This window comes from Balaenoptera borealis (assembly GCF_965194805.1).
Source record: "Balaenoptera borealis genome assembly, chromosome: 11".
Classification (NCBI taxonomy): Eukaryota; Metazoa; Chordata; class Mammalia; order Artiodactyla; family Balaenopteridae; genus Balaenoptera; species Balaenoptera borealis.
In genome coordinates, this window is record NC_138868.1 from 13,389,008 (window position 1) to 13,416,533 (window position 27,526).

At 45.9% G+C, this 27,526-nt stretch overlaps 1 protein-coding gene and 1 long non-coding RNA gene across 3 annotated transcripts in view; one reads left to right on the top strand and one right to left on the bottom strand.

Annotated features, from left to right (window-relative positions):
* PTPRJ (protein tyrosine phosphatase receptor type J) overlaps positions 1-27,526 on the bottom strand; it is a 165,108-nt gene that overhangs the window by 136,131 nt on the left and 1,451 nt on the right. The gene's annotated exons all lie outside the window — the stretch shown is intronic.
* LOC309605467 lies at positions 1,786-25,723 on the top strand. Its single transcript, XR_014231378.1, has 5 exons — positions 1,786-4,095; positions 6,271-6,425; positions 7,569-7,621; positions 7,724-10,178; positions 10,507-25,723. It is a non-coding gene; the product is annotated as an uncharacterized lncRNA (long non-coding RNA).

Below are 27,526 nucleotides of genomic sequence, written 5' to 3' on the forward strand. Positions count from 1 at the left end.
CACAAAACGGTGGCTGCAAAGGCAAACAGAGCTGTCTCTTGGTGGATCCTCATCCAGAGAGGTACGTCATGTGGTGGACAAAGGTGGAGCCTGCCTTCCTGCAAACTAGCTGGAGGATCTTACACAAGTCACCGTACCAGTATTTTTAAAATTCAGTTATACTCAGCCCCATCTGCCAGGTATTTACAGTGGCTTAGAATAATACAAACAACACAAAAGAATAAAATAAACGGCCAAGGGAATCGGGATAAGAGAAAAGTAAATGTAAGGCAAATAATAAAGCCAGGGGTAAGACCAGCACGTAGAAAAATATACCATATGGTCAGTTCCTTTCTGCAGAAGTGTCAAGACGGGTCACAAACCTAGCTCTCAGGTGCTTAGTAACCAAAGCCAAAGGGAAACATGATCAGCCACGAGATTCTCAGTGCCCAGAAAAAGAAAACAAACCAGTTGTTCTGGAGAAGCACATCTTTCCCTGTCTGATTCAGAACCTCAGAAAAGCTTCTCCATCAGACCTTCATAAAGGGTCACAATGGTACAGCAAAAGATTCCCCACCACAGACCCTAATGTCTCCGCCAGGCGTTCCTTACTTCACCAGCTCCTCTTGCAATTCAAAGGCATAATCCAAAAAGGACAATTCAGCCGAAATGGGGAGGTCACTTTACCCCTAGCCTCAGTTACCTAATCTATAAAATGGTCCCTCTATCCGACCAGACCGTTGTGAGGGTTAAACAGGATAACATGTGATAACTCACATGCCTGACACGCAGCAGGTCCTCCGTAAACATCAGTCCATAGCTTCTACAAGAAGGTAAGTTCCTCCAGGGTAGGTTCTTGGTCTGAATTGGTCATTGATTTATCCCAAGCATCTAGAATGGCCACTGGCACATAGTAATTACTCAACAAATCTTTGTTGAATTAATTTTCTGCAGCAGTTTCCTGAAAACACTAGTCTCATGAGATATTTCTAAAAAGAGGGATAAACAGATACGAGGTAAAACAAAAATCTGGGAAAAATAAGGGTTTTATATTCGCCTCTCTCTCAGAGTCATAAGCACATGCAACGTTCTTAGAAGTCTTGCAAGAAAGACATCTGTTTGATTTTGTTTAGCCCAGAGTTCTCCAAACTTGCTTGACCACAAACCCCCTCTTTTTCCCCCATAGAATGGGAAAGAGACCCACAAGTGTTCTCGTGACCCTAGGCAACTCTAGCTGATCCTAAGAAGGAAAGGGGGCCACCCCAGAGATAAGAGGTGGTCCCATAATAGCCGAGAAACGAAAAGCATCCCCACTCTCCAAGCCAACCCCTTCTACCACCACCACCTATGATCTTTGGAACACGTGGCATTTTTTAAAATCAAATGGATCCTTCGGACCTAACCAGCTCCCTCTGTCTGGACACATGGACACTCTGGCTGCCCCTGAACATTCCAGAACCCACTTGTTCAGCAAGACCAACTCCCAGTCTCCTGGCTCAGGGTCACCTGCCTGCAGAGAAACACCCAAGTCAAGGCACAGATCCCAGAGTCTGGGTCGGGGAAAAGGTCCTTACCACACCCAGGGAGCTTTCTTGGAAGAGGGTACAGGAGGGAGGAGGACCTGGGTATGTGTCCATCCAGGAGTCCCTGGGTGGCAGGCCGCAGGGTGCATCACGTGTTTCTGTTTAGCTCACTAAGCTGAGAGGCCGCCTGGCAACAGGTACCCCTGGCTGACGCTCTAGCCGCCCGCCCCCGCAGGTGCCACCCCCCAGCTCCCAGAGAGCCGGGCGGGCAGAAGGCCAGGCCATCTGAATGACCAGCACCCCCTCCCCCATGCAAACCACGGCTCTCTTGGGCACCCACAGGGCTTGCCAGACAGGAAATGATTAACGAGTGTTTACTGAGCCCTTCCGGGCAGCAGAGGGTTGCTCCCAGCCTCGGATACGCCCGGCAGGTTCTGGCACCCATTCACTCATTCGTGAAACAGTTGTTAAGTGTCTGCCTAGTACTGAGTACCAAGCACCGGCCCAGGCTTCTAACTGAACCCTGGCCTTGCCCTCAGACCCCTCTGTGCTGCTGGACTGCTTTGGCCTGCTGTCCACCTACACAGCCACGAGATTCACGTTCCTGCTACTTCTAGGCACCTAGTCCGTGTGTTTGAAAGAAATTAAAATGGCCTGTAGGTGACCGTGGGACCAATTGTTGTTTAACATCACCTGTCATCCACCTTCTGGCCCCTCGGGCTTGACATCTTGAATGCAACCATGAACTACATTCTCAGCAGCCCTGTGTGCCAGGGACAGGAAGGTAGCTGAGACCCGTGAGTCCTCTGCTCCCAAAGCCCCACCAATGCGTCTCTCCAACCCCACCTCCTCCATCTGCCCATGTCGTTCTTGCCGCCTGGAAGGTCCTCCCTGACGGCTGCATCTGCTGTTACAACAGCACAGCGGTGGCTCCTCCTTTCCTGCACTAGATCACGAGGTCCTTGACTGCAGGGACATCAACCTCCATTCTCGTTCTCCCGGGACTCAGCACAGGCCTTGGCACAGAGCAGCTTCAGGGGACCACGCTCAGTAAAGACAAGTGGAAATCAACACTGTGCTTGGTAGACTTTCCAACAAAGCCTCATAGATGCCAACCTTGAAAACACCACCTTGAGGCTGTGACTAATTCAATTAGCACCACTTAGAGCGAGGACGCGAATCCAAACAAGCTGATTTGCAAGGCTGTTACTAGCAAAGCATTCACAAAAAGAGATAAGAGGGGAAACTGGGGCGATGGCCGGCAATGGCCAGCACGGCACTCACCCCAATAATACCCACTTCAACGCTCCCCACCCCACGTCCCCAAGCTGCTGCAGACCTGGACTCACGTGACCCCCAAGAAGCCACCTAAACACAAGCGAGGAAAACTGCCACAGCTCTCAATCACTTCCACAGAGTGAACCTAAGTCTTCCTAACTGTACTTTTCAGTGCTCTCCCCTGAAGCAGATATATGTTTTAAAACTGAAAATCGGTTGATTACTACCTTCCCATGTAGAGGAAAGAAGTGTGGGCTTTTGCAGTCTCTCAGTTTCAAGTTCAAATCCCGGCTTTGCCACTCCCTCCCCTTGGGATCTTGGCAAGTCACTAGACCTCTCTGAGTCTCAGTTTCCACCTCCGTAAAATAAGACACCCCACCACGGCCTCGGGATTGTTGTGAGGGTTAAATGAAATAAAGTGAGAGAAGGTGCCTAGCAAAGTGTCTGGCCCCAGTCTGGGCGTAATAGATGCTCATCACTTCCCCTGCCCTGGTAATTCTTCAGAATTGAGCCCAAACAAAGGCAATAAGCACAGTGGACAGAGCCCCACTCTGGAGCCCACTGCCCAGGTTCTAATCCTGACTCCACCCTCCCAGCTGTGTGACCTCAGAAGAGGTACCTGACCTCTCTGTGCCTCATCTGCAAAAGGAGGGTAACAATACCCCGACCCATGGAGGGCTCTCGTGAGAATGAAAGTACTGAGAACACGGCTTGACACATACGAAGCACTCAATATGCATATTAGCTACTCTTACTAACTCCAAGTTAGACTTATGGCTCCTCACAGGTTACAAAAGATTTTCGCTTACATTATCTCCCTAGATCCTCCCAACTCCTCCTGGGGGCAGGCGGGGTGGGGATGAGTTACTGGGAGAACTATGCCCAGCCTGTAACAGTGAGGCTGTCATCTGGCCCTAATGGTGTTTTGTTTGGTTAATTTGAGTCAATATTTTTTAAAAGCAGGTGTTTCAACATTTAAAACTATTTTCAGCTTTTCTTGGGGAAAAAAAAAAAAAATGGAATCAGAGTAACTGACAACTCTGGCTTTCCTAGGGTTAGAATCCCAGCTCCAACACTGACCAGTTGTGTGGTCTTTGGGCAAGTTACTTGACCCATCCGTGTCTCAGATTCCTCAATTCTCAAATGAGGATTAAAAATTGGAGATACCTCAGACTTCCCTGGCGGTCCAGTGGTTAAGACTCCGTGCTTCCACTGGAGGGGGCGTGGGTTCGATCCCTGGTCAAGGAACTAAGATCCTGCATGCCTCATGGAGCAGCCAAAAAAAAAAAAAATCGAGATACCTCAGCAGATCGTGGTAAGGATTAAGTGAGGTGGTATTTATTTATTTATTTTAACGTTTTATTTTATATCAGAGCATAGCTGATTAACAATGTTGTGTTAGTTTCAGGTGTACAGCAAAGTGATTCAGTTATACATACACATGTATCTACTCTTTTTCAAATTCTTTTCCCATTTAGGTTGTTACATAATATTTAGCAGAGTTCCCTGTGCTATACAGCAGGTCCTTGCTGGTTATCCATTTTAAATATAGGAGGTGCTATTTGTAAAGCACAAAATACAGCACCTGAATGGATAGTGGTGATAAGTGCACAACACTGTGCGTGTACACAATGCCACTGAACTATACACTTAATAATGGCTAAAATGTACAAAATAAAAAAGTTTAAAAAAAGTTTTTAATTTTTAAAACTGGCTAAAATGCTAAATTTTGTTATATATATTTTACTACAATTTAAAAAAACAACAAACACACTGTCTGACACATTTTGATGTGTTATTTAAAAGTGGGGAGGCACTCGCCTTCAAACAGGGCATCTTCTCTGAGTTGACCAAAGTCTCCACTACTCCCTACTGCCTCATTAACACCACTCACATTCTGAGCTGCACCCCTGCCATAAGAACTAGATGAGAATACTGGGTGTAAAGGCACTTGGAACACTCTGGTAAGCATTGCTTTCTTTCCTTAAGTCACTCCACTCAAGATAGATGATCTAGTAAGTGGTAAGACCAGACACAGGACCCAGGCTACCTTCACCTCCAAGTCCAGCTCTTGTCTCACCATCAGCACGTTGCTGGCAGCCTCAGTACATACATGACCACCACACAGGCTTGGTCTTGATGGGTCTCTCTTATGAAGAAGCACACACAGCCCCAAGCTACAAAAGGTAGCAAAACTGATCAAGCCCGATAGATTAAATGTCTTACAAAGTGTGCTGATGCCCATGTGACACTGAACGCTAAAAGGCAGGCTGTGTCTATGTCAATCTCTGGTGTGCCCAGCAGGTCTGGTCCCCGAACAGGCAGTAGTGGCCGCCACTGCCCTCTGCCCTGCCTGCCTCCTAGAATGAGGCTTCTGCCTTGATCACCAAGCCCCACTTCTTACTTAAAGGCCCAATTCAAGTCCCACCTCTTCAATTCATTTGACAAACACTGACTGAGCACCTCCTGGATACCTGGCCCTGTGACATGGTGCCCTGGGGGAACCCAGTCTACTTAGGGAGACAAAGACACAAGGATGTCTTTCAGGATGTGTGCAGACCTGGTGGAAAGGGCATGGCACATTGGAGGAAACTGCAAGAAATGTGAGCCCACACAGTGTGTAGGTCCAGGATCCAGAAGGCACTGGGAGCTCTGATGGGCTTGAAGCAGCAGATAATTCGGTCTGGTCTGATCTCTCAACCACAGTGCAATGACTCAAGGTCCAAGGCCAGGCAAGCCCTATCTCTGAAGGCCCAGATAGCTCACTGAATTCTTACAACAACCCACAGGCCAAGGTACTTCTTCCAAATTACAGATGGGAAGCTGAGATTGGAAGGTCCAGTGACTTGCCCAAGGGCACAGAGCAATTATGGGCCTTGGCCTAGGGCTGCCTAACCTGCTTTTTTTTAAACACCACACTATGGTGCACTCCCGTATCCTTGCAAAACATGTTTTTGAGTTGGAAGTCTGGTTGAATGTTTTACCCAATTGGGTTTCCACTTTACCTTATTTTGTAGCCCACATCTTTAAATGTCTTGCGTTACGAACAGCTTCCTGTGTCATTAAGCATTCTTTCAAAGCATTTGTGATGACTGTGTAGTAGTCCATGGTTTCCGCAATTCCCCCACCGCTTGACATTTCGGTTGTTTCCAACCCATGGCTTCTTGTTTTTAACAGACCAGCCCACACAAAGTTCATCTCACTGTGTTCTCACAGAGGGAAACTCTGCACCCCAGATACCACCCATTGTGTGACTTATCTCGGATGAGGATGAGTAAGACAATGACTTTCAACGTTATATCAGCAAGTTTTATTCTAAAAGGAACACCACTCTTTTTCCTCCCCAACTCACCTCCCAAACTCAGCCTCCCAGTTTGGGTTACTGGGCTGGTTACTCTATTAGATATAAGTGCAATAAATGGGGGTAGCAGGCGAGCAGCATCTGCCAGCCAACACCTTCAGGATCCAAGCATGCTCAACCTCCCCTCAGGTGGCCAGAAACTGCAGAGATGCCAGACCCCAGCAGACACCTTCAACGCTTCCCCGAAAAGAACGGATTTCCCCTCAGCAGATTACCAAGCACACAACAGAATTCAACCCCAGAAAACCAGTTCTGCATCCACTAGAGAAACGGGTCAAAGACAGGTATGTTCCCTGAATGCCCTGTGTGCTCACTATTGGGAACTCACTATCCGGAAGAACAGGGTGGTGGAGCCAGGAAGCTGGGCTCACACCATGACTGGCTGTGTGGTCTTGGGCAAGTGGCTTCCCTTCTCCGGACCTCAGTTTCAATATCCGCAAAGGGCAAGGTTTGGATTAGGTGATCCTTAAGGTCCCTTCCTGCTCCAAAGGGCCTGGGCCTGACCAATTATATAAATGAAGAGTGACTGGACTTCATGATGAGAACTGATAAGTACAGCCCCGGACCAACAGCAGTTGCCTGGAGGCAAGAGGGCAGAAACACACAGAGGAAGGATCACAGACCTAAGCCCCCTATGTCCTCAAAGGTCAGGATAAAAGAGAACACATCAGATGACTCTCTGATAGGGGGTAGGGGCAGGATTCTGACTTAGTCTAAGAAAAAAATCACCTAACTTGCCTCCCCTAAGCCTAGCTTCTCATATTAAGACAAATGTGCTTATCACACTTAAAAAAACATTAAGTGACTGATTCATAACAACCCAGCAAAATATTGCAGTCAGAACAAGAGCAAGTCATTGCGATGCCAACACCAAAGGGGAGGTCTCTGTCTTTATTTTCTAACTGGCAATGACAGGCTTTTCACAAAACCCAGGCAAGCTGCAAGTCACTGATAAAGGGGACAGCCAGCTCTACCACTTGAACAGAGACAGGCCCAGATAGGAGAGGCCACCCGAGTGACATCTAGGGCCCAGGAAAGCCTCGCTGGCTTTCAGGTGATGTCCAGGCAGAACGAGGGAGGGATGTGCTGGAGGTGGTGCCCATGCCGAGGGCGGGTCAGCACCAGACTCTTCCCGGAAACAAAGGCTCAAATTCAAATACTAGGAAAAATCAATAGTCTCAGGATTACAACCAGCTCATTAAGCTCTGGGTAGGAGCTTTTCCAGGGTTCAAAACTCCCCCAAATGGGCAGGGATGTACGTCCTCCCAGACCAGCGGGCGACCTCCTCCCGAACCTGCCTGCACCTGCCGCGTGTGTCCCTCCCTGCCTCCCAGACATGTTCTAGCAGGTTCTGGTCCCCCCACTTCGTTTCTCCTCTTCTCCTCCCTTCCTCCCCACCCTCCACCCCCCCCCCTTGTTCATTTCAGCCTTCAGGGAGGCAGGAGGCTGGGAGAAGAACACCAGGTTCCAGATGAGAAAGGTAATGTTCAAAGGAGACAAGATCAGCCCAAGGTCACAGAGATCGTGTCAAGAATCCAACTCACTCTCATAACCCCAACTTGTGTTCTTTCTACTGTCACAGCTACACACAGCCGGTCCTGCCGATGCTGCCCGTGAAACGTCTCCCCTCACTGCACACCACGCTCGCACCAGTGTACACACACACACACACCCCGCTCCATCCAGCTCACTGTCACTCTACAGGACTGCTCAGCCTCTGGGCCCCTCCCAGGGAGGTCACTGCTATCACCTGGTCTCCCAGGAGCAGACGGCATGCCAGCCGGCTAAGAACTGGACAGAGCTGGGACCTACCGTTTTCTAGCTGCACGGCTCACTTCATCTCATTGAACCCGAGTATCCTTATCTGTCAAAAGGGAGTAGTGGGGCTTCCCTGGTGGCGCAGTGGTTGAGAGTCTGCCTGCCAATGCAGGGGACACGGGTTCGAGCCCTGGTCTGGGAAGATCCCACATGCCGCGGAGCAGCTGGGCCCGTGAGCCACAACTACTGAGCCTGCGCGTCTGGAGCCTGTGCTCCGCTACAAGAGAGGCCGCGATAGTGAGAGGCCCGCGCACCGCAATGAAGAGTGGCCGCCGCTTGCCACAACTAGAGAAAGCCCTCGCACAGAAACAAAGACCCAACACAGCCATAAATAAATAAATTTAAAAAAAAAAAAAAAAAAAGGGAGTAGTAACAGACCCTGCCTCATAGGGTCATTTAAAAGAAAAGAAGCACATAAAGCTTGCCCTGGACTGGACTGGTAAAGGCAGAGACACACACAGGTCTCCTCACAGCCCACCCTGCTCAAAGGCTCCAAACACCACTCCCCAGTTCAAAATCCTCCCACTATGAAAACATTTGTCCACATAAAAACCTGTACAGAAATGTTCACAGAAGCATTATTCATAATAGTTAAAAAAGAGGAATTAACCCAAATGTCCATCAACTCGTGAAAGAAGAAATAACACATGGGATGGCCCTATGGTGAATATTATTTGGCCATGAAAAGGCATGAAGTACTGATATACTCCAATAAGGATGGACCTTGAGGGAATTCCCTGGCGGTCCAGTGGTTAGGACTCTGCATTCTAACGCAAGGGGCACGGGTTCGATCCCTGGTCAGGGAAACTAAGATCCCACAAGCCGTGCAGTGTGGCCAAAAAAAAAAAGATGGACCTTGAAAACATTATGCTGGGTGAAATAAGCCAGATACAAGAAGACAAATATTATATGATTCCTCTTATATGAAACACATAGAATAGGCAAATTCTTAGAAACAGAAAGCAAACTGATGGTTGCCAGGAGCTGGGGGAAGGAAGAAATCAGGAGTGATTGCTAATGGGTGTGGGTTTCTTTGGGGGGTAATGAAAATATTCTGGAACTCGATAACAGTGATGATTGCCTCTGAATATACTAAAAACAACTGAGTTGCACACTTTAAAAGAATGAATCTTGTGGTATGTGAATTACATCTCAATACAGCTGTGATTTTTTAAATTACCATTAAAAAACATAACAACATAATACAACGGTTAATATATAAAATGTGAAAAGAAAATCCTCCTGTAATGCCTCATGCTCTACAAGACAGAGTCTAAATCACTCAGGCACCTGAGACCTGCAAGCCTGGCCCCAGCCTACCTTGCCACAAACATGGTGAACTTACCAAGCGTGACCCACCACTCATTCCCCAGAATAAGTCCTCCCCACTGCAGGCCTGGGCTCCCAACATTCACCCCCAAACAGCAACCAAGGTTACTCGTTTGGCCTTACTTCTGTCTCAGCTCCTGGCTGGTATTCTGAGGGCTGCCCCATCTGTGACTTGAAACTGACCCAGCAGCCCACCTTATCTCTCCCGCTAAACCAGAACCTCCCAAAGGAAAGAGATCTGGACCGGCCTGCTTCCCTCCTCTCTGTCCCCACCCCTCAGGCCACTGTTGTGTCAAAACCAAAAGTAGATCCCCATGGCTTCCTGTGTGCTAAATCCTTGATAACAGGGTTCTTAATCCTGACATCAGCGTTCCTCAGCACCGTCAGACTGATTTACAGGTGGGGAAACAAAGGCAGGGTAGGGTAGGGAGGAGGAAGGGAGGAAGCAAAGGGCAAAGCTAGGGTTTGAACTCAACTTTCTCCGCCCTCTATGCTAGCACATACTGCCACTTTCGACATAGAATCAAGAAGGCCCAGATACCTAATAAGCACTCAACAATATTTCATTCTGCAAATGTCCATCTGACCGTCACATAATTCAAGTTTAAGGTTAGATACTGCAGAGCAGGCACCCCTAAAATTAGCTCTCAAAGTGAAATGAATACACCTGATTATCTTTGCAATCAGCTAATACCCAACTAGGCCCATCTGGTTTCTGGCTGCACGTAGAATTTTTCTAGGTACCACAAGACAAGTGCAGACTGCAGCACAAAACACAGACAGTGACTTGACATTTTCCCGGAGCATTTTTTAAAATATATAATTAATTAATTAATTTTTTAAAAAGATCACACAGAACAGGTTCTACACGAGTCACACACGGTCAAAAAGTGGCGGAGGGCTTCCCTGGTGGCGCAGTGGTTGAGAATCTGCCTGCCAATGCAGGGGACACGGGTTCGAGCCCCGGTCTGGGAAGATACCACATGCCGCGGAGCAACTGGGCCCGTGAGCCACAACTACTGAGCCTGCGCGTCTGGAGCCTGTGCTCCGCAACAAGAGAGGCCGCGATAGTGAGAGGCCCGCGCACCGCGATGAAGAGTGGCCCCCACTTGCCACAACTAGAGAAAGCCCTCGCACAGAAACGAAGACCCAACACAGCCATAAATAAATAAATAAATAAATAAATCTATTAAAAAAAAAAAAAAGTGGCGGAGGCAGCCACCACACAGCCCAGGTGGCATGTCTGCAAATGCAAATATTAAATTTAAAATCTTTCTTTAAAAAATGATAACACCCAGCGCCAGCGTGGGCATAATGAAACAGGCAGTCTCATGCATTCTAATGGCAGTGTAAACAATGCACCCCTTTTGGAAAGTCATTTGGCAAGTGGTGTCAAAGAGTATAAAGATGCCTGGAAATTAATCTGGAAGAAATCATTTCTGTTTCACAGAAAAAGTGATAGCGTGAAGATATTCATCCCTGAATTACTTATAACAGTGAAAAACTGGCTGCCGCCTAAATCTCTAAATAGGAAAAAAGTTAAGTGAATTACAGTACACCCAATCCATGCAGTATCCTGCAGCTATAAAAAAATTATGGTTCTATCATCCATTTATCACCATGGAAAAAATGTGCTCTTCATTTAGCCTTCTGGCATTAAAGGATCTGAAATTGTCCTTGTCTGTGATCACAATTATTTTAAGTAAGAAACAACCTGGAATAAATCGTAGTTGTAACTACTTTAAAATTACAATAGTTCTGAGATGAGGAGAGATACATGACTTTGTTTTTATCCTTTTTCTAGTTTCTTTTCTTTTTTTTTTTTTTCAATATATATTTATTTATTTATTTTGGCTGTGCCAGGTCTTAGTTGCATCATGTTTAGTTGTAGCATGCAGACTCTTAGTTGGGGCATGCATGTGGACCCAGGGATCAAACCCGGACCCCCCTGCATTGGGAGCGCCGAGTCCTACCCACTGCACCACCAGGGAAGTCCCCTCCTTTCTCCAGTTTCTAAATTTCTTTTAATATTGTTACATTACTCTTATATAAATCGGAAAAAATAAATTTAAAAAAAAAGACCAAACTCATTTTGAGGCTTCTCAGTCTCACATCAACCCTGAGGCCTCCCCACCCCACAATACAGCAGCCACTTGAAATGCAGCCATGGCTGTTCACTCTTCCATTTATCTAAACAGGGCAGGGCTTCCCTGGTGGCGCAGTGGTTAAGAATCCGCCTGCCAGTGCAGGGGACACGGGTTCAAGCCCTGGTCTGGGAAGATCTCACATGCCGCGGAGCAACTAAGCCCGTGCACCACAACTACTGAGGCTGTGCTCTAGAGCCCGCGAGCCACAACTACTGAGCCCGTGTGCCACAACTACTGAAGCCCGCGTGCCTAGAGCCCGTGCTCCGCAACAAGAGAAGCCACCGCAAAGAGAAGCCCGTGCACCGCAATCAAGAGTAGCCCCCGCTCGCCGCAACTAGAGAAAGCCCATGAGCAACAAAGACCTAACACAGCCAAAAATAAAAATTAATTAATTAATTAATTTTTTAAAAAAGAGAGAAGAGTCTCAGCATGAAAGTAAAAGAACCTAGCACATGGCTGGCACTCTATAAAGAAAGAAACCCTAGTTTCCTTCTCCTTGTGTCACTAACCCTATATAACCCTGGACAATCATACCCTTTCCGGGCCTCTGATTCCAAAAAAAGGTTTGGTCTCAGTGGTTCTCAACCCTGGCTACACATTAATACCACATGAAGAGTCTGGAAAAATAAAAATAAGACAATGATGCCGGGGATGGTGTGTGCCCACCCACACCAGGTATTCAAATCCCACTGGTCAGGAGTGGGAGCCTCCAGTCAGTATTTTCCCTCTCTCTTTTTTTTTCCCCCAATGAGTATCTTCTAAAAGCTTCCCAGGTGCAGCCACGGTGGAGAAGAGCCCACCAAAAGTGTCTTCTAAGGCCTTCTCCCCCTCTATGGTGTAAGTACTACCCAGGAGAGGTGCCTAAGGACAGAACGAGACACCTTTTGAGATAGCAAGTTCCTCCTAGCTAAAGAGAGTCAAGCAAAAATCACTTTCTCAGAGATGAACCCAAAAATTGGATACCCTTGAAAGATCCCTTCCAAAGAGACTTTTGTGGTTTTTTGACTTGCTGGGTGACCCTTCAGTGAGCAAATCTTAGGCCTCAGTGTCCCAGCTGAAAGCAAAGACAGCAAATAAAACAGCCTGTGTGCCACCCCTTGCCTTTTTTGTGGCCATGGCAGACATCACTAACTGATCCCAGCACTCTCTCCTGCTGAGCTAGGCCACTCCAAGTGGTCTAAGAATCCCTTCCATGCAGGGCTGGAGCAGCCACTATCAATCACTTGAAAATGGACACAAACTGCAACCCATTTGTCTTCCCTAGCCTAATGTCCCTAAGGTCCTTTCTCACTCTGACATTCTTTGAGGTGATAATCCTTTTTATCTTCCTATAAGCAATGATTAACTACCAAGTTGCCCGGCAATGAGCTCAGCTGGTTTGACCAGGAGATCACATGCTCTATCCCTGAGGGCAGGTTTCGCTTTATTTTGCTTTATTCTCTCAATCTCAGTCTCTCTGTCCTCCCCAGGTGACATCTCTCCCCGCCACCAAGTAGCTGCACCCCCAAACATTTACTGAACGGGGCCTGAGACAGACTCTATGATTAGATCAGGGCAAACCAGTCCCATTCCTGGAAAAGCTCATCGAAGCCGGTGCCCTATTGCTATTACTGATAGTTGAGACGATAATGACGCCAGCTGGCATTTATGGAGCACTTTCTGTATGCCAGTCAGCATGCCTGGCTGGGGCATGCTGGGGGCTCCCCATGCATTTTCTCATGGAATCTCAATCACAATCCTCTGAGGTATTTATTGTCCCCATTTGGCGCAAGAGAAAATTCAGGCCTTGAAAGCTACTAAATCGTTGTTGATCACAAAGCAGCAGAAAGGAGATTACGGACCAGTCCCTTCACCTCTCTGTGCCTCAGTGCTAAAATGGCCATAATTAAAAGGATGAAGAGGGAGCCCAGCACAGTGGATGACAGTACAGTGGACAGCTTGGAAGAACTTGCTGGAATCTGGGTAAAAGACTAGAGCCCCTAAAAAGAGTATGTCCCAACCAGGTGTGACCAACACTGAGAGAGGAGCCCGTTTTTGGCTTCACAAAGTGATGTGTTCCCGAACAGCTGTGTGAATACCCAGCTTTCAGAAAGCCAACCCTCCTCGCCCCGGGCATGGCACCACCATTTCAGTAGGTTTCCTGGGTTCTTCCTCCTGCCTCATTCCTGCTGGGCTGCCTGTCACTGGCTCTGAAGGCATTATCTCTAGGCTTATGCCCTGGGGCCTCTAAACACTCTAAAGGCTGAAAATTGCTCCAGGGAGGTGGTGGGAGGGGGAACTGAGCAGTGAATCCCTTTGTAATGGGATTTCCCTTTGACCCAGGTCTATCTCTTGTGTGGAACTTGGCATATCTGGCCTCACTCCTAATAAACACTAAGCCTTTCCTTCAACTTCACATCCCCTGCAGTAGAGCTCAGCACCACACACATCACATTAACACTGGCTTCCTGTCCCACCAGGCAGGGTGGGAAAAGTGTCAGTTATTCCCATTTTGTGGAGGAGGAGGACACAGGGAGGGACACAGGGAGCTTGGCCCGGGAGTACAGTGCTTGCCCCATCACAGCATCCCTAAAGAGCACTCACTGAATAAGCAGAGGTGGAACGTGAATCCTCTTCTGAGACCTAGCAATGTGGCTATTTGTCACATCTATAAATGCGCTTGTTAGTTTAGATCTACTGTCTCACAAGAGGAAGTCAGTGACACAATCACCTGGGCATGGAAGGACAGCTGGGCCCCCCTACTAACTAAGACTATGTTACCCCCTCAGGGACATTTGGCAATAACTGGAGACATTTTTTATCGTCACAAGTTGGGGGAGGTGGGTACTGGGATCTATCGGGCAGAGGCCAGGAATGCTGCTAAACGTCTTACAGGGCACAGGATAGTCCCCCAAACAAGGAATTATCAGGCCCCAAATGAGGTTGAGAAACCCTGCTCTAAAGGAAAAGAAGCTGTCCCCAACCACACTGGGAGACAAGCTCAAAGCCAAAATGCTAGATTCCAGGGGACAGCAAAGGCTAATCGCTACATGTGTCTCTTCCAAAGGAAATCAAAAGGCTGGTCACAAACTCTGTGGTCAGACAGAGGCTGAGGGTCTGAGTCTTAACCCCACCCAACACGTGATCCTTTTTTTTTTGCAATGTTTACTGATATTTAATATGTGCTAAATACATACCTTATCTTATGTACTTCCTATAACAGCCCTAGAGCTGAGTCATATAATCACCACTACTTTATAGATGAGCAAATAAGGCAGAGAGGTTAAACAACATGGTAAAACAAGGAATTCCCAAGCAGCCTTCTTCCTCTAGAGCCCTAGCTCTTAACCACTGCACATACTGTCTCTCAGTCCCAGGAACAAGCCCAGAATAAGACGATCAACCAAAGTGACTTCAAGCTATCTGATGTCCGCCCTCACAGGGATGGACTCCCAGTAGCCAGATACAGTGAGGCTGAATTGGACGTTATGACTGATTTGAGAGACGCACATGTCTGAGCTATGAAAACAATTTCAGCGTCAGGTCTGAACTATAATAAGGATGCAGGATCAGAGATGGTTTTGGGTAGAGTGGTTTGCAGGAGGAGATGACCTTGAGGAATGGATTGAGGCATGAAGTCAGAAGATGGGTGCTTGATGAGGAGGCCAAGCTATATGCAGCAGGGCTGGTATAGCAAACTAAGAAAGACAGGCTACCCAAGGCCTATCCCGAGGCCGTCGGTATGAGACACCCAAGAGTTTGGGGCTTTGAGACCTAACCCTGACCGATCTGAGACCTTTGGATTATGGCATCTCCCCCATCCAGGGGCCCCAAGCTGTACCCCCCCCTCCCCAGCCTCTGAGAGCTGTCACCATCAAAGACCCAGAGACTCTCTCTTCTGATTCCAGAAACCCGGTCCACCCATCCCAAGCTCTGACTGCCCTCCTGAACCACCAGAAGCCCCCTCCCCCTTTCAAGACTCACCCAGAGAACGTGTCCTTCAATCTGAAGGCCCTGGGACTGCTTCCACTACCCTGTGCTTTGAACCCAGACCTCTCAGCAGGAAACATCCCCCTAGACTACACTCCAGCTTGCAGCCCTCAGCTTCCTTCGAGGGCTCGGGGGCCCTCACATCCTATTCTGGTCTCAGAAGCAGAGCAACCCACCAGAAGGTTTTTGTGGACCTTGAGCCTTTTTTCTCATTTCGAAGCTCTTAACCCTCCATCCTGTATAGAGACCTACATCCCGGGAGTCTGAGGGTTGAGCACCCTCCCCCAATCTGAGGACGTATTTCATACCACCCACCACCCCAGCTCTAGCTCAGGCCCCTCCCTTCCTTGGCCCAGGCTTGGAGTTCAGCTCTTCTCTATCTCTCCCATCCCAGGGACAGGCACACCCCTTTATAGCCTTAGCGCAGAGCTGATCCTCAGCCTTTCCCACTTTCGGCTCTGATACCCTAATACTCAGTCCTTGAACCCAGTCTCAAACTCTCAGCTCTTCACCCCGATCTGAGTTTCATCCCCCTGCCCAGGTCTTAGGCTCTCAATTCCTCCTACATCCGTCACTTGCACTCAGTACCCACAATTCCACTCACCGGGTCAGGGTCCAGCGAGGAATCCATCCCTGGGATATGCCCAGCCCCCTTTCCTCTTAGGATGAGCTCTCTAGCCCTGCAAAACAGGCGCAGATGCGAAGCACCCCCCAACCATACTAGCAGATCCCCACGGGAGATCCTGGAGGAGAGAGTCCTGGGGGTGCAAAGTAGATGGTCTGGCCTCACAACCAGGGTCACCTGACCCATTGTGCCACAGAGAGGGGAGCGGGAGGGGGCTCTGAAGGGCTGGGAGCTGCTGGCCACATGCTCCTTCCCACCCATGTGACTCTTCTCCCTTGGAGATTCCTCGCTGTCACCTCCCCACCGCTGCTCCCCGTATGCCTTCTGGAAGAGGAAGGGACAAGCCCTCCTATCCAGGGTCAGAGCCTCAGCGCCCTGCCTTCTGCATGATCCCAAAGCACAACTGGTGAGGCGGAGGGGGCCGCCTCCCCCTGACTCCCACCCCCTGGGTCAGGCAGAATGGCTGGCCTGTGCTGCCTCTGCACACAGGAAGTCACCCTCCTTCAACACACTGCCTGGAGGCCTGCCTTCCCACCCCACCCTGGAAATCTGGATCTCCCTTGGGCAGTTTTCTATAAAGTCTGCAATAATCTCAAAAAAAAAAAAAGAAAGAAGGAAAGACAGGCTAGGCTGGAGAGTACTAGATCTAAAAGATGGGATTAGTGCTTGTTAAGTATTTCCTGCCCGAAGCAAGGATTTGATGGATTGGGATGGCCTCACCACATGGAGAAAAGACAAACAGGACCATTACTCTCCTCCAGTAAAGGCTGGCTTTGGCTGGTTGTATTTTCCCTCTCTCTCTCATGATCTCCTGCTCTAGCTTAATTAACATTATTGTCTTTTAGAGATCGTTATGATTCAAAGTGAATATAGGCCCACATCTTCAGACGTGCCAACATGTCATCTTAAATAAGATCTCCTGTCCTGCATCCTTACAATTTCTCTTCACACGGCAGGATTTGGTGACCACTCTAGACAACAATACTCCTGGGCACTAAGGCAGAAGTTGTTTGAACACCTGCACAGCAAGTCTCCTTAACCTTGGGCACATGGCAACTGCAGCCCCAGAGTCAGGAGGCATTGTGTTAATATGGGTGAGCTGGGAGCGAACATTTAAGCCACAATCCAGATTGGGTGCCTTAAACACCTTCCCTTCATTTAACCCTAATAACATGTGGCCCAGCAATTATTATCCATTTTCCAGATGATGTAACAAGTTCCAAGCCATGGCTGTAGAGAAGAACACAGATCTGGGTCCATGTTTCTGCTGACACCAGAGCCCACGCCCTTTTCCATGCTTCTCTTCTTATGGGACACCCTAAAGGCATGTCATCCATGCCCAATTTCAAGCTCTATGAAATCCAAATTCATTCACAACAGGAAAGCCAGGACCCCAACATGATGCCATTATTTCATTCATTTGATCTGGGCCAAGGCCCCAAAGTTTCAGGCAGCCTTTACCACTTATGGCTCCAGGACCTAAAATCCACAGCAAAATCACTCTTATCTTCTGTGGTTTGGGGAAGCATTTCATTCCTGACATGTCGTGGCACTTGAGCAGCAAGTATCAATGTGCCTCCCATCCCACAGGAAGATGACCCTCCCACCTGTGAGAATGGCCCTCAAGCCTGCTGTCCTTCCAGGAGACTCACACACACCCTGGCCCATGTAGGCAATCCTCCCAGATCTCCCTGTGTCCCCAAGGAAACCCACCACTAGCTGGTTGAGGTTCTGGCACAGTGTGCGGCCATGGACCAGATTATAACTCTCTGGCCTCGGTTTCCTTCCCTGTACTTACATCATAGGATTACACGAGTTAATACATACAAAGTGCTGACAACAATTCATAATAACTATTCAACCTATGGTAGCTACTATTTTTATTATCTTCACTTATCCTAAGGCAATCATCAGAGATGTGTTCAGAGATTTAATCACAAAGTCATCTGAATAGTCTTTATTACAGCAAAAAGTTTTGGAAACAAACCAGACAACAGGATGAATGAGATAAATTAAGGCACCTCCATATAATGCAATGGGATGCAACAGCTGAAAGTTAGAGAAGGGAAGAATATTTACTCTCAAGGGAAAAATGTTTGCAACATAGTATCACTACTTTACAAAATGCCCCTGAGAAGAGCAGAGGAGAGTGAACTCACACCCCCAGAGGGTCTGCAGGGTACAGATTTCTTTGTTGTCTCCTGTATTTGCTGAAATTCTTCTGGATGCAACTATATTTGTTTGTTTAAGAAAAAAAAATTTTTTTCAAAAGACTTTCTACTGAGTAACAGTGACCCTCCAGGAAGAAGCCTCATGTTTATGCTGTGACCTCCTGGGGTACCCCTAGGGATGCATCTAACCCAATAAAAAAAAAATGAAAAATATGAATTACAAAGCATGTGTAGGATGGAATCCTATTTTAGGAGAAAGAGATAGATAGAACAAGCATAAAAAGAGACAAAGATCACCCATCATAAAATGGTACCAGGAGTTAATTTCAGGAGAGTGGAATTACAGATAATTTTGCTTTCCTCTTTTTTTTTTAATTTTATTTTATCTTTATTTATTTTTGGCTGCATTGGGTCTTCCTTGCTGCGCACGGGCTTCCCCTAGTTGCGGCGAGTGGGGCTACTCTGTTGTGGTGCGCGGGCTTCTCATTGCAGTGGCTTCTCTTGTTGCAGAGCATGGGCTCTAGGCGTGCGGGCTCAGTAGTTGTGGCTCACGGGCTCTAGAGCGCAGGCTCAGAAGTTGTGGTGCTCGGGTTCAGTTGCTCCGCGGCATGTGGGATCTTTCCTGAGCAGGGCTCGAACCCGTGTCCCCTGCATTGGCAGGCAGATTCTTAACCACTGCGCCACCAGGGAAGTCCCTGCTTTCTTTTTTATTTATCTATATTTTCAAATTTTTTATATTTAAAAAAAAGAAAAAAACAGAACTGACTCATAGGGGAATCAAATGAATCTCTGGATCAGGATCTTCCAGTCAACTGCGCTAACAGCCCCCAGACAGTGCAGATCACCATGAGTGGAATGAGGGCAGCATGGCCTGGAGGTAAAAAAAAAAAAGTCTAGGCCGTGAGTCTGAGTCCTCCACTGTCCACCAGATGCGTGAAGCCCTCAGAGCCCCAGCTCCCCTGAGACAGTCCTAAGTTCTCATTCAAAGTAGACAACACACTGGACGGTAACTGTTAGCTCCCTAACAAACCTATTTACCAAAGAACGCAGAGCATGGCCAATAGCTTGTCCCACTGGGGTGGTCCCCCCGAATTATCCAGAAGGGCAACTACTTAAAGTCAGGCCTCCTCAGTCGCCAGTCAATCCCCTCTCCTCCTAAGGGCCTTCCTGGACCAGCCACTGCATAATGGTTTTCAGTCATATATGGGGGCACTGATTATGCACATTTGGGGACTTTATACTGGTTTTCCACTGTCCCTGGAAACAGACACCACCTCCATGCCCACCCCCACCCCACACCTTCCATCACTCCATTCCCGATAATAATGGCTTCCAGGTTTTTTGGTAATGATTGACGCCATGATTAATTCAATTTATATGCAATTCAGTATATACACACACACATACACACACATATATATAACTGAAACAAGTTTCATAAAGGAATACTTACCCTTCCTACATACAGTAGATGCCAATATTTTCTCTTCTATCATTTTTAATAGATAGAATAGAATATATTCTATCTATTAAAATCAATATTCTATCTATTAAAATCACTAAACTGATTTTATGACCCATGGTTTTAAATATACTGCTTTACAACAAGCAAGTCTATGATTTGGTTTTCTAAACCACACTTTAAAAGAACATTTTCTGGGACATATTAGGTAGACCCATATACAACTACCGGTATCAAAGGACCAAAAACAGTAATTTCATATGGTTCAACCTAATAATTATGTATGAACCAAACTAGGGGACTCAACTGCCCCATTTGCCTCTTGAAAGCTAATTCTAAATTTGACTAATGTTAAAAACTGGGCTACACAATGACTGTACATTATTATTGCGCAAAAGACAGATGGCACCTGAAATGGACTGGACAAGTCACTGAGGGTCTGAGCCACACCTTAAATGGGAATAACAATGACAAATTCACAGGGATGCTATGAGAACTGAATGAGTTCATATATGTTGAAGGCCTTGCAAACTATAAGGTAAAAATAATATTCTCGTTTTTGTAAGTAGTAAAGTATGCCAGTGTCTTGGCAAAATAAGACCACGAGTGTGGTCCATGCTTAGTGGGGAAGGAATAACCGCCATGACACAAGGACATGAAAACGTAGTAGCCCCTCAGCCAGTAGCAGGAAATGCAGCATCACCTTGCTGCCATGGAAACAGGGTCGCATGGTCCACACAGACTCCCTCAACTTCCCATCTCCTGCAATTAGAGCCAAGGATTATGTCTTTAAACTTTCAGTTGGTGGCATAAAATAAGTCCTCTTGGTCCTACAGAAAATGTCCCCAGAGATAGGAGGTGGCCACAGCCAGAGCTGGCCAGGTCACAAGAGAAAGAGAGACGCTCAAGGAGGACCCTGGTGCTTTAAAGGACATGGTCAATATTCCTGTCCTCTTTTGGGGCAAAGACCACACTGGCCATTCTTCAGTCATATCTTGTTCATTTGACCTATATTAATTCAATTATATTAACTTGTCAAAAGAGAAATATAATTTAAATTATGCTAGCCGAGTAGCCTACACTGCTTCACATTATACATTTTAATAAATATATAAACACATATATATGTATGTATGTATACTATCCATTGTGGATTTAATCTCTTAAATCCAATTTAAAAATTTTTGTAACACAATTTTTACAATTCATAATTACGGCCTTTTGCCCTAACTTTAAAAATCTAATTCTTGAGAAAATGAAGCAATGTTCTTACATTTCTATATCCATTTACAAGAAACTTTAATATAATGTGATCCCATTTAACTTATCTAACTACCCTGTGTGAGAGGTACCACTACTACTATTAGCATTTTAGAAATGTGAATGCCAAGGATCAGAAAGGTTAAGGCACCTGCCCAAAGCACACAGCTAGTTAGATGGTGGAGCTAGGAGTCCAATCTGGCAGGCTGGCTCTCAGGTCTATACTCTCTTCATCACCCAGGGGTCTTATTTATCTCTGACTTTCTAAGGACAAGGGCTGCATCTAAAATAATTGGAAAATATATGTAAGTAAAACACAAATTAGAGACAAAGGACTAACTTCCTCAATTTCCAAAGCGCTGTACAAATTGATAACAAAAAGAATTTTTTTTTTTTTTAATGAACAGGGAGTTAACCCCCGCCCCCCCCCAAAAAAAAGGAATTAATGCAAATAGCCCAAAACAAGAAAAAAATGCTCAACTAACTCAAAATTGAAGATATAACTAAAAGTAACAGGATACAATTTTTTACCTCTCAGGCTGGCACACATTTACAAATTTAACAATCCTCAATTCAGCTGAGAGTATGGAGAAACAAGACACTCTCCAAGCCTACGCATGCAGGTACAAACTGGGGAAAATTTAACAGCTATCAAATTTTTGAACGCATGTACCCTCTAACCCAGCCATCCTAAAATTAGAAATTTACCCTATGGATATTCCTGTGAAGGTTACAAGAAATATGTATCAAAGACACTCTCTGAAGCATGATTCGTAAAAAGGGGGGCAGGGTGTCTAAAAACAACTTAACTGTCCATTGACAGGAGAATGGCCAAATAAACTATGGTAAAGTCACACATCAGAATATTAGGCAGTCATTTAAAGAAATGAGTTAAAACTATGGGCACAGATATGAAATAATCTCCAAGATAACTAAGTATTAATAAATTAAAAGCCTAAGTAGAAAACAATGTATATATAATGTTTCCTTTAATGTAACTTTTTAAAAAGCTGAACATAGCTACTTGTCTACATCACATAGAAACTTTTTTTTTCTGGGAGGAAACCAAGGTTACCGAAGGGTTATCTCTTTGAAGAGGACTGATATTTTTCTAAATGTTACAGTTTTAGATTGGAGGGTTTTTAACCTGGGCTTCATGGTCTACTTTAAAGAGTCTGTGAAACCCCTGAAATTGGATACCAAATTGTAAATGCGTGCATTTCTTTTAGGGAAAGGATTCTTCGCTTTTGCATACCCTGTAAGGGTCTTAAACCTCTCCCTCCCCTGAAAGATTAAGAACCACTGTGCTGGACTCCGTATTGGTGCTGAGTTTTAATATTCACTCACTTCTTTGCTCAGAAGCCATGAAATAACACTAGACTGTGACCAGCACAGGCACTCAGAAAAACACCACCCCATCCCTGCCCTGGAGAAGGAGATAGTTTGTGGCATAATAATGACATTGTCTGCTTAAGCCTCAGAAATGGCAACAGGGGACAGCTTCCCTCTAACAGGAAGAAGGAAAAGTGGAACTGAAAATTATTTGCATGTTTAAAATTAGACCTTCTGTGGGAACTGACACTACTTCGCTTTCAAAGTGACCCCCCATCTGCTGTCTCATTGCCACCACCCGTCACCCAGGCATTTACATGCCGTGGAAATTCTGAGACAACAGGATGACTATTAAGGAATCCTATCACTCATAAGGAAGTAATAACAAATTTCCTACAGCTCCCGTCTTCCAAGGGGTCACCAGAAAAGCCACTGGAATGCCATACGAGGAGGTGACAAAATTGCTGTGGACTCCTCTGGTCTGAGAGACCTGCAGCTTCCAGGGATCTCCACTTAGAGACTCTCTGCCCCTCTCATGACCACTCCTTCCCTGGCAAATCCAGTGCCAGCCCTTTCTGTGGAGGGGCAGCAAAGACATCACATGCACGGCCTGTATCACACCTGTGACTGGTTAGCTGGGGGTGATGAGAATGATGTCAGCCCCACAGCCTGTAAGAGTCACGAAGCCAGGCTGCTTCTCTTGCTCATCACCAGGGCCTCTACTCAATGCCTGTCCCACATCCAGTATGTCCCCAATTGAAGCAATTTATCACATTTACACGTGTGCCGTAACCACACCATCTGTATATCATTCTGTACCCGATATTTTTCTTTAGCTTAACTTTTTATTAAGTTTAAACAAATGTATTTACCATGACCCTCACGGGTTTGACATCTCACTTATAATTTTTTTACTAACGCTCCCCTAAAATAAATAATTATTAACATTTTTCTAAAATGTTTTGTGAGCCAAGTTCATTTTGCACACCACTAGGGTTATTCCGCAGCACTGTGTGGGAGACGCGTAATAAATATTTGTTACATGAATTAATGATTTGAAGCCCCACCTCCTCTCCGCAGATAGCAGCAGCCACAGCTAGCAACTGAGACTCGGAATTTACAGAGCAGTTCCTCTTCTATCTTACTTGATCCTCTCAGCCACCCAGTGAAGCAGGAAGTATTAGTCCCATTTTCCAGATAAGGAAATGAGGAGTCACAGAGGTTAAGTGGCTTGCCCAAGTTTATGCAGCTACTGACTGGCTGAGCGAGGACCTAAACCCAGGTCTTTCCATCCCAGATCCCATTCTGTCTCCTCTTAAGCAGGCCTGCCTCACATACTCAGGCTCCCAAAGAAACATGAGCAGGAAAGGGGGTTCCTGGGCTGTCTGTGTTACAAATGGAGTAGATTCTACAGGGTTTAGAACGCAGAGAACCCAAAATGACTCCCTGCCCCATGAGGGTTCAGGCCCCACAAGACTGTCCTTCACCACAAGTCAGTCACCTCCTCTCTTTTTTTTCCCCTCGTTTTTTTTTTTTTTTGAAGTATAGTTGATTTACAATGTTGTGTTAATTTCTGCTGTACAGCAAAATGATTCATTTATACCTATATATACATTCTTTTTAAAATTCTTTTCCATGATGGTTTATCACAGGAATATTGAATATAGTTCTCTGTGCTATACAGTAGGACCTTGCTGTTTATCCATTCTGTGTATAATACTTTGCATCTGCTAACCCCAAACTCCCACTCCATCACTCCCCTACCCCCCACCCCTTGGCAACCACAAGTCTGCTCTCTATGTCTGTGAGTCTCTTTCTGTTTCATAGATAGGCTCATCTGTGTCACCTCCTCTCTTAGTTGCACACTGAAGACTTTTGTAAAACGCATGAATTCTTCCAGCACAGGACAGTAAACTGGAGCAGCAGAGATGGCAAACCCACCTCTGCCATATACTAGTTATGAATCTTTGGTAAGTTCTGAACCTCAGTTTTCTCCCGGATAGAACGGGATCAGGGAATTCCCTGGAGGCCCAGTGGTTAGGACTCAGTGCTTTCACTGCTGGGGCCCAGGTTCGATCCCTGGGCAGGGAACTAAGATCCTACAAGCCACTCGGTGTGGCCAAAATTAAAAAAAAAAAAAAAAAAATTAAAATAAAATAAAATGGGACCATGAACAGCACCTACCTCTCAGTTATTTCTGCAATGGTCAAATGAGATAATGCATTAAAACCCTTAGTGCCTGCCACATATAAAGTTACCTATTAATTAATGTTATCAGCAGCATTCTATTAGAAGGGAAATGCACAGAAAATTGCCTCTTACCCTACACTCAAAATAATTCCCTTGGCCAAGCAGTGAATGAACTAAGTAAGTAATTGCCGATGATGTGCTGGCTAAACCCAGGCTTACAGTCATTCAGCAACTCTACCTGGGCCTCAACCCCAAGCAAAAATTACTTTTAGGAGCTAAATAACCTCTTTGCTGACCGAAATTGCTCGCTCAGGAGCCAGGATTCTCTCTGCTTAGGAAACCTTGGGTGTTCTGTGGTTATCTTTACCGTGGGGCTAAACTTGAAGTCGGCTCAAAGTCACAGTCTAACCATAAACCAATTTGCTGTTTTCTTAAATTGTCTGCAAACAAAACATAATCGTTTGGTTTTTCCATCGTTGTTCTGAAGCAAAACAAAAATATTTAAAGTCACGCCTATGAGAATTTAACAAGGAATTTCAAGGGGAGTCAAAATATTTTTTTGTACCCTGGATGAAACAGGTAGGTAAGAGGGCTTAAGGATTAGCTACAGTAGACAATAAACACAAACAGCTATTATTCACCAGGAAACAAAACACAAAGGAAAAGCAAATCCAAAACACTATAAGACCAACAAAACAGCTATCAGTCACCAGTTCTTTGTTTTTCATTTTAAAGCAGCCCACTATCAAGCTGATTTTATAAAGAATCTGTCAGGACTGCTTTTCTCCAAAGAAGGAGGCAAGGGGGAAAAACTGTTTTGTCACATTGCCTAAAACATACACACAAACCAAAATTAGTGGGCAAAAATGCTACAAGAATGGGTGAAGTCACTGCACCCAGCAAAGTCCTCATATTGGAATCATCTCTGGCCATCCTTCCTGTCTTGGAGAAGGGGAATGAGAAGCCAGGTTTAAAAATTGCTTTTTTGGGGCTTCCCTGGTGGCGCAGTGGTTGAGAATCTGCCTGCCAATGCAGGGGACACGGGTTCGAGCCCTGGTCTGGGAAGATCCCACATGCCGCGGAGCAACTGGGCCCGTGAGCCACAATTACTGAGCCTGCGCGTCTGGAGCCTGTGCTCCGCGACAAGAGAGGCCACGGTAGTGAGAGGCCCGCGCACCGCGATGAAGAGTGGCCCCCGCTTGCCGCAACTAGAGAAAGCCCTCGCACAGAAACGAAGACCCAACACAGCCATAAATAAAATAAATAAATTTTTTAAAAATTGCTTTTCCAGCCCTACTAAGCATTGAGTCTTCCAGCTTCTCCGCTTCCTGGCTTCCATACCCATCGTCATTAATGCCCAGCGCTTCATCTTTTCTATAACTTGGCCATTTTTTAAGCTGCTACAGTTGATTCCATTTTAAAACACACACCATCCAAGCCTTACAAAACCAACCAAGTGTTAGGGAGGCAGTCAGATAACTTCACCCACATTTCCTATATGTATTGTACAAGCTTCAGAAATCTCAAATATGACTTTCAATCTCAAATATGATTCGACTTTGAAAAACTCAATTTACACCCACAGTTTCAGGAGTACACAGTGAGGCAGGGCTGTGCCTATAGTAAAATTAAGAACAAAGAGAAAACATGGCCAAAAAAACAGCATCATGAAAATCTGAGGCACAGGCAAGTGACACAGGTTCCAGTCCCAGCTCCTCTACAGTCTTGCCAGGTGACCTAAGCCCAATGCTGTCTTCCCTGGGCCTCAATAGCCTTATCTAAAAAAAAAGAAAAGAAAAAGAAAAGAAACAAACAGAAGAACAAAGAAAAAGGACTTTGAGCTATCTTGAAGTCTGGTCCAGCTCAAAAACGCACTGATTCCCTGAAATACCCAATATCAAAATAAACCGTCAAATGTGGATTTTGAAGATGCTTTTTCAGAGAGCCTTTTAGACTTCCTATTTTATAATGTATCCAAAAATGAGAAATAAAGAGCCCTCTTGAGTTTCTACGGGACAAATTAGAGAGGAAGGAAATATCTGAATAGGGGACAAGTGTAGCGTGGCAAGATGCTATTGAAACACAAGGAAGGATTGGGCAAGAAATAAATTTACCCAAGAAACTTTTCGCTGATTCAAAGCACAGCTAGCAACCATCAGGGCCCAAGCAAAACCATAAATAATATAATAAAATATATATGTACCAAAGTAAACTAAAAATAAATGAAGTACTTCTTTAGCATCAACTTTGGTACAAGAGATCTTCAATATGAGGCAATATTTTTTTAATCTCATATACTATTCTCCATGAATTTCCTTACAGGGTCAGGGAGAAGACAGTCCATACACACTGTACGTTAATGTTAACCCCATCTGGACACACTTTAATGTTTACAAAGCTCTTTCAGACACTGGCCAGTGAAAGTCCCTCAAACAACTCTATGGGGCAGGTGGTCCCATGCTACAAAAGCTATTAACTGAGGATGGAGGAGACGGAAGAGCAAGTCCAACCTGAACCTGGCCCTGGAGCTGGTCTTCTGACACCTAATCCAATATTCTCTGCAGGAGGTCACAGAGCCTTCCAGGCCTTCAGGAGAGCCTGTTCAAAAGCCTGCCGAGGAAAACTGCGAGGGGACATTGGCAACCAGAGCGTCCTTTGGGTGCTGAGAGTTATCGCAGCCCCCAGGCCCCAGCTGCCTTCTTGTCCTGCCTGCTGGGCTGCATTGCTGCCCCAAGGCTGATGTTTCTGCTCTCAGACAATCTTTTTATTTGTGCTTGAAAAGTTTTCCCTCGTAATAACCTACAATGGAAAAGAATCGAAAGTATACATATAGATACATACATATATATGTATACCCGAATCACTTTGCTGTACACCTGAAACTAATACAATATTGTAAATGAACTACACTTCAATTTAAAAGAAAGAAAGAAAGAGAAAGGAAGGGACCTGGGGAAAAAAAAAAAAAAACAACAGTTTTCCCTGAAGCCAGGTTCCATACCCAGCCAGTAACTCACTTCCCAGGTTTTCAAACATCATGTCCTCAGAGCCGCTGTCTGCATAAAAGAAGCAAGGTTTTTCC